At 43.1% G+C, this 14,100-nt stretch overlaps 1 protein-coding gene across 2 annotated transcripts in view; it reads right to left on the bottom strand.

Annotated features, from left to right (window-relative positions):
- The window catches only part of LOC137421640 (thrombospondin type-1 domain-containing protein 4), a 275,809-nt gene extending 262,188 nt beyond the window's left edge, over nucleotides 1–13,621 (bottom strand). For both annotated transcript variants that reach the window (XM_078771163.1, XM_068107883.2), the window contains exon 1: nucleotides 13,366–13,621. The gene's annotated coding sequence lies outside the window, so the exon portion shown is untranslated. The remainder of the gene's footprint in view (nucleotides 1–13,365) is intronic.
- Between the last annotated feature and the right edge of the window lie 479 nt (nucleotides 13,622–14,100).

Raw genomic sequence — 14,100 nt, 5'->3', positions numbered from 1 at the left:
AATGAGCCATGCGAGCGACACCCGGATGACAAAGAGATTTGTGTATAGTGCGTAGCTCAACGACAGTCATGCTGGAGCAGACAGGCTGAGACAGAGCATCGGCCGCTTGGTTCTCCTTTCCGGGCCAGTACACAATGTTGAAGCTGTAGTCAGCTAATTCTATGCGCCAGTGTGGGATCTTCTCGTTCTTAATCTTTTGAGAATGCTTTCCATCGTACATATAGGCTACAGATTGTTGGTCTATATCTATAATGAGGTGAAAATGTTTACCTAAGAGGAAATGGGGCCACCTGCGGACCGATTCCATTATAGTGTAGGCCTCCTTTTCAATTGAGGAGTGTCGTCTCTCGCTGTCTGATAATGTGCGAGAGAAAAGCGCAACCGGTCGCCCCCCCCTAGAGTCCCTTTATAGAGAGAGTAGCGACAACTAACGATTTGACGCCATTTTGAGTCCATTCAGTGCGGAGCCGCCGTATGGCGCTAGTGCATTGAACCGTGTATTCCATTATGTTCTCTATGTATGAGAGATGGGAATGGTCTTTTCCATGTTGATAATGAACAAATTATGTGAAGATGACAAAATAGAAGATTTATGACAACTAAGAGCCAACTTTATGACAACTGACAACTAAGACAACTAAATAGAAGATCTATGACAACTAAGATAAAGAAGAAAATCACAGAGCTGGTTTTGATTTAACAGTCACAGACATTTAGAACCATGACAAAGAAGGAATGAACGAGACAGGTACACGTGCTGCTTATTTCAGCCTCATTTTAATTTCAGGGAGGCGAGAGCGAGACTCGAACTCTCACCTCCCTGCTTATACATGTACATGTACAATACAATGTTAAGAGTTATCTTTGTATTTCTGCAGTTGTTTGACCTTGTTTATCGTGTGTGGGTATATATTTGTGTTTGTTTAATTTTCATATTTAAATTATTAATCTAAACTTTGCTGCATGTTGCCGATCATATATTAATCCCACCAAAAATAGATTAGCCCCCCTACCCCCGGCCCCCTCTTTCTCTCTCTACCTCTATCTATCTCTATCTCTCTCTCTCTCTCTCTCTCTCTCTCTCTCTCTCTCTCTCTCTCTCTCTCTCTCTCTCACACACACACACACACACACACACACACACACAATCTCTAATACATATACAAGTTACATATTTACAATCACACACACACACATACACGCATGTGCTAATGCACACACATACAAATTATAAATTGAAAGTCACACACACAAACACAAGTTAATGTCCTCACACATTCAAATCAACAGAGACAAATACATACATTCAATGCATGCCCCCCCCCCCCCCCTTTCTCAGTTGTGGCATACAACTGTATCACTGGCATGAATTGGTTTCTAGCAAATTCTTTCTGAAGCATCATTGAAAATTTTGAATGACAATAATCCTATCTTCCATGTGAAAGTACAAAATATAAAACAAATCGTCTTTGTTTTGACTTTAGTTTGACCGGAGTTTGACTTTGAGTCTGAGTCTGACTTTGGAGACATGATCTAGACCCTATATTAATTGATCTAGCTCGAAGACTCTAACTCAAACTTAATTTTAAATAAAGATGCCTTCCCCTTCAAGTGCTAATTAATCCACGAGCAATGGATAACAAGCCTGTAAAGCCAAAGCAAAGGCCAGTCTCACTCGCAGCACACAAATATACGCATATGGGACCATTACCACCATCACACTGACCTGGCAGAGAACTGCCGAAGAAGTTACTTTCCATCCAACACGACTGACTCTGTTCTCCCAGATTTTCCGTCTTTTAGCATCTGATGGAAATCTATACATCTTGAATCCCTTCTCCGTTCTATTTGTGCACCCACAGGCGCTACAACCTGTCATTTTGTCGTAAAATCGATGTAAAACACGAATGAGAACGCTGCGTACAGCGGGAACGTTAAAACGCTGACCGATATGCGTCCGATCCTGATCCTGTCCGCGATGGACTCAAAATGGCTCCACGCAATCACGTGACTAGATTTTTCCGGACCCTCTATGTCGCAACTCTGTATATAAAGGGACTCTACCCCCCCCCCCACCCCCTCACCACCCCGCTGGTTCAATGTCACCACGATTGCACAGTCAGATGCATCTGTTTCCACTACAAAGTGAACCGACTCATTGATGAAGGTCACGACGGTGCCAACTATGTCATCCTTCAGTGGTTGAAAGGCTTTCTGGGCTGCCAAGGTCAGCGGAAATGCTTTGCACTCGAGTAGAGAACGTATTTTCTCTGAGAACCGTGGGACCCACTGAGCATAGTGCGCGAATAATCCCATCGCTCTCTTTGACGTTCCCGGTCGGCGGGAGAGGCTAGATCGAGAAGGGCCTGCAGGATTGCCGAATCCAGCCATATCTCCCCTCCTGAAACCGTGTAGCCCAAGAGGTCTATGGATCTCACGGAGCAACTACATTTGGCTTCGTTGAAAGTCAGGTGTTACTTATGGGCCACTTCCAAGAACAGGCGCAAATTCGCATCGTGATCTTTCTGGTTCCAACCACACACCGTAGCATTATCCACGTAGACAAATACATCTTTCAATTGCTCCTTTGTGAGGATATTGTCTATCGCCCGTTGAAAGCATGAACCCCGTTCGTAACACCGAATGGGATTCTACAAAATTGGTACAGCCGCTGGCCAGATTTGAAGGCCGTATAGGGCCGGTCGGCTTCTCATATGGGGAATTTGATGATAGGCGCTAGGAAGGTCCAGCATACTGAAAACTCGGGAGTTAGATACAGCTATGACCATGTCCTCCATGCGAGGTAGCGGGTCGGCACCGAGTTGGGTAAAGCGATTGATCGTTCGAGAGTAATCGACAACCATGTGTTTGCCATGACTAGGGCTATTGACAATCAATAGTCTATTGACAATCAGCACTTGAGCCTGCCACGGCGAGCAACTGGGTTTGATAACTTCTTCGAGTAGAAGTCGTTTCGTTTCGTCCATGATAAATTAGACATCAGGCTGGGAATACCGTCGAGATTTCATGGTGACCGTGTGGCAATTTGGAGTTAAACTCGGAAATAGCAGCGGAGGTTCAATAGCCATTTCAGCTGGGCCGCCAGTTGCCTACAGAGAAGGTGTGAGCCCCGCTAAACTGCTTTTTAGGCATCTATGCCGATTCAAGAAGTCATGTCCGAGAAGCCCGTCAGAGCACAGATTCTGAAACACCATTAACTCCACATCCGAGTACGTACATTAGCCACCAGCTTCACTTTGCAAGTTCCCCGGGATCGCTGCCACAAAGACACGGAAGCCATGTACACAAGTTACGTCGTTGCAACAGTAGGCCAACCATGTCATTCGACTAGTCACTGGCTGAGGTAACTCTTGTCACTGCCAGTATCGATCAGCGCTTCCACCAAATGGCTGTTGATTTCCAGCAGGACGACCACTCGATTTCCAGCAGGACGACTAAGCCACTCGGTTTTCTTCTCGAGATCCCAGAGGCGCGCGCGCCTGCTAGTGTTGTCCGTCGGCTTTTGATCGATCGACAGACCTTGGCGAAGTGGCCTCTCTTCCCGCAATTATGGCACATCGTCTCCCGAGCCGGACATTGCGGGCGAGAGTGACGGCGTTTTCCGCAAAATAAACATTTGGCCATGATCCCATCAGGGGTCGCCACGGCCGCAGTACACGGCTCATTCACCTCGTCATCCAATTCCTCTCTGCGGGAATCCCGGCACGCGAGAGCTGTTGCGGGCGCTCGTGCGGCAGCAGATTCTGACTCCACGCGATCTTCAGCGTTAGCCGAAGTGCTCGCAATTATGTACGGATGGCTGTAAGCCTCAAATCTCGCTTGTGCCGACTGAAGTACCCGGGCTTGGTCAAAGGCCATCATGAAGTCCAGTGTGTCGTTTTTGAGGAGGCACTGGTGGATTGCGGGAGCCTGCAGCCCGGCTATGAAAGCATCACGTATTAGGTCAGCAGTGCCCTCCACAGCAGCGCGGTCTATGACTGCACAGTCCCAGCCAAGCTGTCGCAGGACTTGCAAGTATTGCTCAATAGACTCCGATGGTTCTTGTTGGTGCATCACGAGAAGGTGCCGGACATAAATGGTGCTCCGAGGTTTGATATAAAGAGCCGTCAAGGTATCCACAGCGTTCTCATAGGTCGTGCAGTGGGAGAAGTATTCGTAGACAGAATGTGTCACGTTGCAAGAAAGTACGTTCAATTTCTGCGTGTTGGTGATTTCCGGCACCAATCCCAGGTAGAGCCTCAGGGAATGGAACCAGTGGGTCCACTGACCGGATGCATCTCCGGCGTTAGGATCACCTCCGAATCGCTGCAGTTTGATGAGCTTGTCTATTGTTTCAGCGCGTCACAGAATCGATTTCAATAAATTGTAATGGAATTTATCCAAGACCTCGTTCACCGAAGTGAGGCTTTATGGAAATTGATTCACACAAGTCCTCGGCACACAAGCAATGAATGTATTAGCTATATTGAATTGTATGAATCGTATATTGAATCGAATCGTATAAAGTTTACTCAAGCATAGTATAAAGACCAAGCCATCGATCTGGTCTTACCAAGATGAATCCAGCGCAGACCAGAACATGGTGCGTTCAGAAAGCGTAATTCTCCCTTATTGCCTCCAAAAGACTTTTTATGCCTCCGCCGACGAAGTCGGGATGTTTTCGTCGGAAAACGATGTTTTCGGGTTGTCCGTCCATCCTTCCGTCCGTACGGGCTAATCCTCGTTTTTCGCAGCAACCATATGTCCGATTGAGACGAAACTTTCATGGTACAAGTGACACCCATTCAGAATGTTTTTTTTTAAAATAATTGTGATGTCATAGGTCACGTGGTATAACAGCCATCTTGGATTAAAAGCAAGTAATTAAATTAATATTTGTCAGAAACCGCTGAATGGAAAAATTTGAAACTTGGCGCATTGTCAAGTACTCCAATGGGGAACAAAAGCATGATAATGATTACATCATAGGTGAAGTGGTATACCAGCCAAAAATGTTTTAATCGAATTCCTTATCCTAAAAATCTGAAATTGCATGCACATGATCTATGACCCATTTGTATTGAAATATTAAATTTATGACATCATAGGTCACATGGTTTGGCAGCCATATTGGATTGAAGGAAAATATTAAATAATTATATCTCTGAAGTCACTCACCCTATCGATGCGAAATTTTACAAATATCATCTAACAGCACTTTTGCATATAGTTTGAAAATGACGATGTCGTAGGTCACGTGGTTTGGCAGCCATCTAGGATAGAAAAACGAACCTTATCCGATCACCACGAAACTTCACAAACGTGATCCCCTACCAATACATATGCAGAGTGTACATCTTTAAAGGTCATATGTCATGTGGTATGGCAGCCATATTAGCCTTCTCTGAAAGCAATTTTTTTTTTTTAAACCTTCTCTGAAAGTGCTTCACCGATCAATGTGAAACCTGTCATGTCTGGTAAAAATTTGATACTTGAGAACAGCTGAAAGGGTTTAAATCAAACTTGTTTATTAGCCACGTCACAGACGCTGCTCATAGAGTGCCCTCTGCTGTTGTTGTTGTTCTTCTTCTTCTTGTTCTTCTTGTTCTTCTTGTTCTTGCAGAGAAGACAAAACCTCAAAGCTCCACCCATTCTGGGAACCATAGCTCCACCCATTCTGGGAGAGCCTTCATATAAACAAATATCCACCATTTTATTAACTCGCATAGCTTTGAGGCCTGTTTTATAGGCCCGTGGTGTCTTCCTCTCTCACACAGTTTTATTTCAAATCAAATTCGATATATCATTTCATTTTTCACAGTCGCTAACATAGTTTTAGACTCGGTTGAAAAAAAACGGGAAGAAAATCCGATGAAAGTTGCCCTTTATAGAATGAAATGAATTCTCAAAGGCCTGTAACTTCAAGTCCATTGAGATTTTTTTTTTAAATCGCGGCATGGTCACTGGTCAGTCATACACCGCCCGAAATAACAGACGGGAAAATGCCGATATATATATATATTTTGTTTAAATCGCAGCATGCTCAGTCATACACCGCCCGAAATAACAGACGGGAAAATGCCGAGATATATTAAAAATTCGTCCATTTGATGACAATCGTCACGATGAAATATTTAATTTATACGTCGTCACAATAGTGTGGAGAGAGGAGCATAGCTTCGTTCACGTGTCGCCACATACGGGAAATTGCCGAGATATTTTTTTATTAAATTGCGGCATGGTCAGTCATACACCGCCTGAAATAACAGACGGGAAAATGCCGAGATATATTAAAAATTCGTCCATTTGATGACGATCGTCACGATGAAATATTTAATTTATACGTCGTCACAATAATGTGGAGAGAGGAGCATAGCTTCGTTCACGTGTCGCCACACACGGGAAATTGCCGAGATATATATTTTTTAAATCGCGGCATGGTCAGTCATACACCGCCTGAAATAACAGACGGGAAAATGCCGAGATATATTAAAATTTCGTCGCCACACACGGGAAATTGCCGAGATATATTTTCACTTTGCACAAAAATAACATCAAGTAATCGAATCAATAGGAATGTCCTGTGCCTATAACATCGACGTTATAGGCACAGCTGCATCTAGGCATTGTGTAACATCGACGCGGCTTTTGTTTTCATTAAAACTTTTTGTAGTTGTTAGGACAGTGAACGAGGGAATCTACCCGTTGTGGGACTATGCGGAGGCATTTTGGCGACACCGTCACATTGTTCTAGTTTCCCATACAATTTAACATATTCAACTGAAACTTGGTACATGCATTTATTATAATAAGTTCCAGAAGAAGTTCGAGTTTCAACACGGTTCGTCAATTTTTCACCAGAGTTATGCCATTTTTAGACTTCGAAAATATCACCTCAGTAGGGGACACGTATTGCAAAGCAATTCTCGCTGTTCATATTTATAACTTACATCAATGTTTGGACAGTGGGGCTAAGAGTGGGTTTTCCAAAACTGCAGATGAGATAAAGTTGAGAGGTAAGGGAGATGGGATATAATTTTGTAGTGTTGAGATTCAGGAAAGTCTAGATACTTTCAGAGATTGGCTTAAAGATTGGTAGATGCAGTTTAACATTAGGAAATGTAGGATGATGGTGATATTAATGAAAATAGGCACTATATAATGCAATGGGCTGTCTTGGAGAATGTCACCCAGGGGAATGATCTGGGGGTGGTAAGAGATATGGTGAGTACGCAGCCAGCACAGTGCCAGGCAGCCATAGGTAAAGCTAATAGGGTTGTATTCGCAGGTGGATTAATTATACATCAATCGAGGTGGTGTTAACACTACAGGAATTTAGTGAGGCCACACCTAGAATATTGTGTCGACTTTTGGTCACAGCATCTGTGTAAGGCTGCCAAAGAGATGGTTCAGCATAGAGCAACTAGATGGATTCTAAAGCTAGCTCGACTAAGGAGACAGGACTTTTTACATTAGAAAGAAGGTGATTTCAAGGGGATAGGATAGAGATGTTGAAGATATAATGATGGGTGGATACAAAAAAAAAATGCAGAAGTTTTTATGGCACAGCCCATAGGGCAAAGTCGTCTAGAACAATGTTTGTCTGTCCGACGTCCGTATGTATGAATGTATGTATATATGTATGTCCCCTCAAACGTATACCAATCACAGCTGAGGATATGGTCACATGACAGTGGTTAGGTGATTCTGATTACATCTGTGCTGTGATCATGGCGTACAACGCTGACTCCACACACCGCCATTTTGATTCCTGTGCTGTTCGGGCCAAAAATATTGTCAAACCTGTCATATGTCACAATTGCCATGCTCTACCTTTAGGTTTTTCATTCAGTGTGAAACACAAACAAACCGATTGTTAAAATGACCATCAAATATCGAAAGCATCGGTGTTACGGCTCTTCCAACAACACAGTACTTAAAGGCCTTAGGCTTCATGCCTTCTTGGCTCACCTTCGGGCCGCTTCGGACAAATTATCCCAGGTTTTTTAATACAGTAGTTGTGTTTTCGTAATAATAATAATAGTGTTAATACCAATAATATAGTAAATATAATCGTAACACTGCAATCCATTTGTCGTTACTACAAAGTTTCAAGATCAAAGCGGTGTATGGTTGGGTTCATTGTTGAATCGAAACATAGAATAAACTAATACAGTAGTATTGTTTTCATAATAATAATAATAATAATAATAGCATTAATACTAATAATATCTATATCTTACTATAATTCACCAAATGTCTGTCTGTCCGTTCGAAGGTACTGCAAAAACGGCTGAACCGATCGCAACGATATTTTGGGTGGGTAATCCTGGGACCCCCTGGAGTAAAATAGGCTACATTGTTTTTCCAATTTTTCCAAACACGATGGAATAATATTTACCGATATGAACAGTGATGTGGCTTTTGTTGAAATTCTACGTACCAGGAGAGAGTAGACCGACTCTTGACGAACTCTTCCTATATAAACGTGCGGATCCGAAGAAACATGGCAGCGTGTGCAAAGCGACTGAGAAACAGGTGTAGCGGCCGCTTCCGTGTTACAGATTCGGCGCGCACTCTTCACACATAAACGTGCGACTGAGAAAGACATGTAGCGGCCGTTTCCGTTTTGCAGAATTCAATATTTTTTCAAAATGGGTGCCATGTACTGTTTAGAATTTGATGATTTGCGTGTGATATGATTCAACGGATGTTTATATGAATCATTTAAAATAAAAAAGCCTTCAATTTCTGATATTTTGCCTTTTCATTTGGGCCTCCCAATTGAAGCCCCGCCCATAGGACGGGTACCGTACCTAGTATATATAAAAGCGAAATGTCCGTTTGTTTGTTTGTTTCTTTGTGAACCTACTCCTCTAAGCTCCCAAAATTAATCGGCACAAAACTTTATCGGATAACATCTTTTACCACCCTGCACACAATGGGGTTTTTTAAACAGTTATTTTCTCACAATTCATAACTTAAAACCATCCGAGCCGCCACCTGTCGCCATGATCTCAAAGGGTTGATCCACATATACAAATCTTTATAAAAAGCCTAATTTTTATCGGATTTCAACACTAATATCGATGTAATTAGTTTGATGTTGAGCTCCGATCATCAAATATGTTATCAGATGTGAGAAACAACTCTTAATTAAGACGTTACCATGATCGGTAAGTTTGGCAAAGAAGGACTCACGTGGCCTCTCAAATGCGTTTATTATTCAAAAACTGAAAATAGTACAAATGCAGCCTATACGTATTTTTAAAGGTAATTTTACTGCTCATCTAACAATATCACTCAAGTGTGAAAACATAGATTGTAGAAAAAATGACCCACGTGACGCCAACTCCAAACAGTCACTTGACAACGGGTGAACCTCCAATGATTACCTCATCCTCACAACAAGGTGAGTTGTTGTTTTGCTCTTTGTTTGGGATCACACTGCATTGAGCTCCCCAGGTTAATAACAATGAAGCTGTCTACAGTCAGATTTTAAACCGCTATATACCTGAACATGGGTTTTATACCACTAGGGCATGCCCGTACTATATCTATATCTAAAATTATATCCCCCCCCCCCCTCTATTTACATGAAATGGTTTGGTCCAAAGCGAACGGCTTGCGAGTACGGTGACAATCCCCCCCCTCTATTTACATGAAATGGTTTGGTCCAAAGCGAACGGCTTGCGGAGTTTGGTAAAGAAATCGCCATAGCATGCCCAAACGCGCAGGAAAGCGAAAGAATCGCAAATTAGTTTTTATTAGTTTTAAAACATAGTTTAACGCCAACATAGCGCCAACATAGTTGTGAAATAAATGAATACGCTCTCAAATGTGCCGTCCGAGGCAGAGTCTGTTCGCCACGTTCGGCACACGTGATAGCTCGCTGCTCTCTGATTGGTTGAATCGTTTTTTGGACATAGCTCGGTAACTACTTGTCCGATTAATTTCAAACCTTGAAAAGGCACATCCTCGGGTCCCCAGCAATATACCTGGCAAGTTGCAAGTATATCGGACCCGTTGTTGTCGAGAAACAGCGGTCACAGACAAACAAACAAACACACACACAGACACACAGACACACAGACACACACACACACACACAGAGATTGCTGGAATTATAGATAGATGACAGTGATGAGGAGGTCATTTGGCCCGTTATTGTCGTCTTGCACTCCCGAGTTAAATTATTTACAAACCCGAGGTAATGTCTTTACTCCACCTTCACTGCTTTACACACTTTAGACCCTTTCCACACCTTAGACTCTTTTCAGCCCTTTGGCCCCTCTAGACCATTTACACCCCTTTGACCCTTTAAACCCCTTCGACATAATTAGACCCTTTAAACCCCTTAGACTCCGTTCAACCCTTTACACCCCTTAGACCCCTTTAGAACCTTTACACCCCTTTAGAACCTTTACACCCCTTAGACCCCTTTGACCATTTACACCCCTTAGACCATTTACACCCCTTTAGACCCCTTACATTCATTAGACCCTTTACACCCCTTAGACTCCTTTCGTCCCTTTAGAACGTGGCTTCACGTTTTTATTTCAAAACAAATGTTTTTATTTCACCATCACTGGTGTGTATCGAATCTACCCACTTAGACCTATTTGACCATTTACACCCCTTCAACCATTTACACCCATTTAGACCCCTAACACACCTTAGACCACTTTAGACCCTTTACACCCCTTAGACCCCTTTGACCATTTACACCACTTAGATCCAGCCCATCGACCATTACACCCCTTTAGACCCCTAACACTCCTTAGACCCTTTATACCCCTTAGACCTCTTTAAACCCCTTAGACCTTTTACTCCCCTTAGACCTTTACACCCTTTCGACCTTTTCATACCCATTTTGACCCTTTTGAGACATATACACTTTTTGACACTTTTCAGACCTATTGACTTTTTAAGACACTTTGGCCAATTTAAGACCATTTGGACACGTTTGACCCCTTTTGCTCTTTCGTCCTTAGACACCTTTAGACCCCATTTTGGCCCTTTTAAGATCAATGATTCTTTAAACACTTTAAACCCCTTTATAACCCTAAAAAAAACTTTAGTCCCTTTTGATAATTCGAAAAAAAAATCCTCCCAAAATCGGTTTTGGCGACCTTTCTGTGCACTATTCGCATTCCATCACAACTTGTTATGCGATAACAAATGCATTCGCATCGCATGAATCTAAACTGATATCTCAAAGTGAAACTGAAACTACTGATCTAAGGATCATTGAATGGGAAACCAGAATGAAATGCTGTGGGAAATTGCTGAAAGCAACCCCATGGGGAATATAGAGAGAGGGGGAAGGTTGTAGCTGAATAAACGATTTGGAGAGGGATAGGTGCCTGGAGGTAGTCAGTTGGTATGGAAAGAACTTTGGTGATCTTCTATCAGGTGGTAGGCCCAAAACATGCCTAAACCCGTTTCCCAGCTGAGCTTTCATAATATCACCTTCACTCCTGAGCAGTACTTCGGAGGTACAACAAGCATGGATTGGAAATCTTAGTTGATAGAATGGAAAGAGGTTGTCGAGGTTACCAGCTGCACACATTGCGACATTTGCTCACTGAATACTTACACTGAATTCCCATTTCTATCAATACACACTCCAAAGGAAATTGCTCATTTCACGTGAGACATTTATGCACTCCTCCCCCTCCCCCGCCCCCCCCCTCCCCGCCGTCATTGACGGGTACCCTTTAAAGTAAATTTAGTTTTATTATATTATAGTAAAGTAAAGTAAAGTAAAGTAAAGTAAAGTAAAGATTATATTTAGTAAATATAAATCGTAACACTGCAATCCCTTTGTCGTTATTGCAAAGTTTCTAGATTGAAGTGGTGTGTGCACATGGTTTGATGCCATACCAATAAAAGTGGCGTAAATTTAGTGATAATCCAATAAACAGAGTTGGTATGAAACCTGAAGGGTTTAAGGAAGCCCAGGTAAATGTGGAAGGGCAAACCGGTTCAGATGTGCACATCATGGGGCACACGTCACAGTAAAAGCATCCCCACCGTTGGACGTTCATATCAAGTGTATAAGGATTCATCACAGCATAGCTGTTAAAGCTGGTAAGTGTGCAGATAAGCTTGTGAAAAGTGCCAAATCACTCAGAAAGTAAAATGAGGTTCTGAGGATGAAGTGTGGGTTGGAATGGAGGCTGCGGGGAGTCAGCAGACTTGCGGAGACAATGATGGAATGGGTGGAATAGATAAGGGCAAACAGCATGGGAGAAGTGTAAGGCAATTATGAATAGAAAGTGAAATAGGATGAATGAACTGAGCGTAGGATAACTGAGGGTAGGATAACTGAGGGTAGGATAACTGAGGGTAGGATAACTGAGGGTAGGATAACTGAGTGTAGGATAACTGAGGGTAGGATAACTGAGGTATGATAACTGAGCGTAGGATAACTGAGGGTAGGATAACTGAGGGTAGGATAACTGAGGGTAGGATAACTGAGGGTAGGATAACTGAGGGTTGGATAACTGAGGGTAGGATAACTGAGGGTAGGATAACTGAGGGTAGGATACCTGAGAGTTGGATAACTGAGGGTAGGATAACTGAGGGTAGGATAACTGAGGGTTGGATAACTGAGGGTAGGATAACTGATGGTAGGATAACTGAGGGTAGGATAACTGAGGGTTGGATAACTGAGGGTTGGATAACTGAGGGTAGGATAACTGAGGGTAGGATAACTGAGAGTTGGATAACTGAGGGTAGGATAACTGAGGGTAGGATACCTGAGAGTGAAGGAAGTTTTTATTTAATTTTTTTTTTGGACAAAGGCATGTAAGGATCACTTTTGAGGAATTTTAGAAATTAACTCCAAGTTTATTCCCTTCTGTCCCACTGCTCATTTATCTTTCCATGACTAGATTCATGACGCCTTACCATCTGTAACACCCTTTCTCTAATTACCATAGTTGACATTTTTCAATCTCATACCAAACTAAACAACTAATCATCTCTACCTGAAGCACCTCTTTTTGCAAACCTAGGTGATCTCTCAGTACCCTTTTGAGTGGTGCTCCGTGGTCAGTACCTGCAGATCTCACAATCTCAACATGTGTCTGTTCCGCTATAATTCAGACTGCAGAACGCTTAAACGATGATGGATTCAATTTAGACTGGCCGAGAATAGTGGGAAGGTATTTTGCAGATCTACCTGCAGAGATCACTACAACAACCTGAAATCACCATCTTAATTTCACCATCACTGCTTTACCACATCAGTCCAAATCGGCTTCACCACCGATCTCATCTCATCGTATCATATCCTCCTTAAAATGGAAACATCACACCGTGTCTACCTCCCTGTAGCCCTCCGGGCCACCCGCTCACCTGGGCTCGGGTCGCTCCTTCATGCCGCTGAGAGGCCGCGACGTAGCGATCAGCGCAGCGGCCGCTCCGGAGCCATGCGTGAGAGAGTGACCAAGAGGTAGGGGTCGTAAGGGGGGAAATGGAGGTGGTAAGCAGGATGGTGACGAAGACAGGGCTAAGGTAGAGGGGGTGAGATTTGAGATGGGTTCGTGAGTGAGAAAGGAAGAATAAGAAGTGTGAAAGAGGGGAGGGAAGGATCGGCGAAGAGGAGCGCAGTTTCCCACGCACGGCCCAGGAATTCCGGGCAGTGTGGGAGAGGGAGAGAGGGATTGGAGGGAAGGGAAGGGAGGAGAGTTGTGGAAGAGGGAAAGACGAGAACGTTTGGAAGTTGAACAGGCTACAGTGAGGGAAAAGAACGGATATGTGTAAACAAATGCATTGTTCGTAAAATTATAAATGACCAATTAAGTGAAGCTTTGTTACGTGTAAAAGTTCTCTCAAAGTTTTCAAATTCTCTCCCCCTGCCAATAGCGTCTTGTCCGTTTCACTTGGCAAACAAAACCTTCAGAAGTTTTGAGGGTAAAGCGCTTTCAAAACGTCCCTCTTTGTGTTTTCAGCTTCGACGTTCTGACATTTTTGTTTGTAATTTGACCTCATTTTACGACTAAATGTTCCTGTTGCCAACTTGGGAAGGACAATGTGCTCTAGTTATCTTGTAGTATCGTAAGCAAAACTTGTATGAAAGTTACCTGTTAT

This window comes from Myxine glutinosa, chromosome 2 (genome assembly GCF_964187855.1).
Source record: "Myxine glutinosa chromosome 2, kmMyxGlut1.1, whole genome shotgun sequence".
NCBI lineage: Eukaryota > Metazoa > Chordata > Myxini > Myxiniformes > Myxinidae > Myxine > Myxine glutinosa.
The sequence above is the reverse complement of the archived record's forward strand: the minus strand, read 5'-3'. Positions and strand labels throughout refer to the sequence as shown.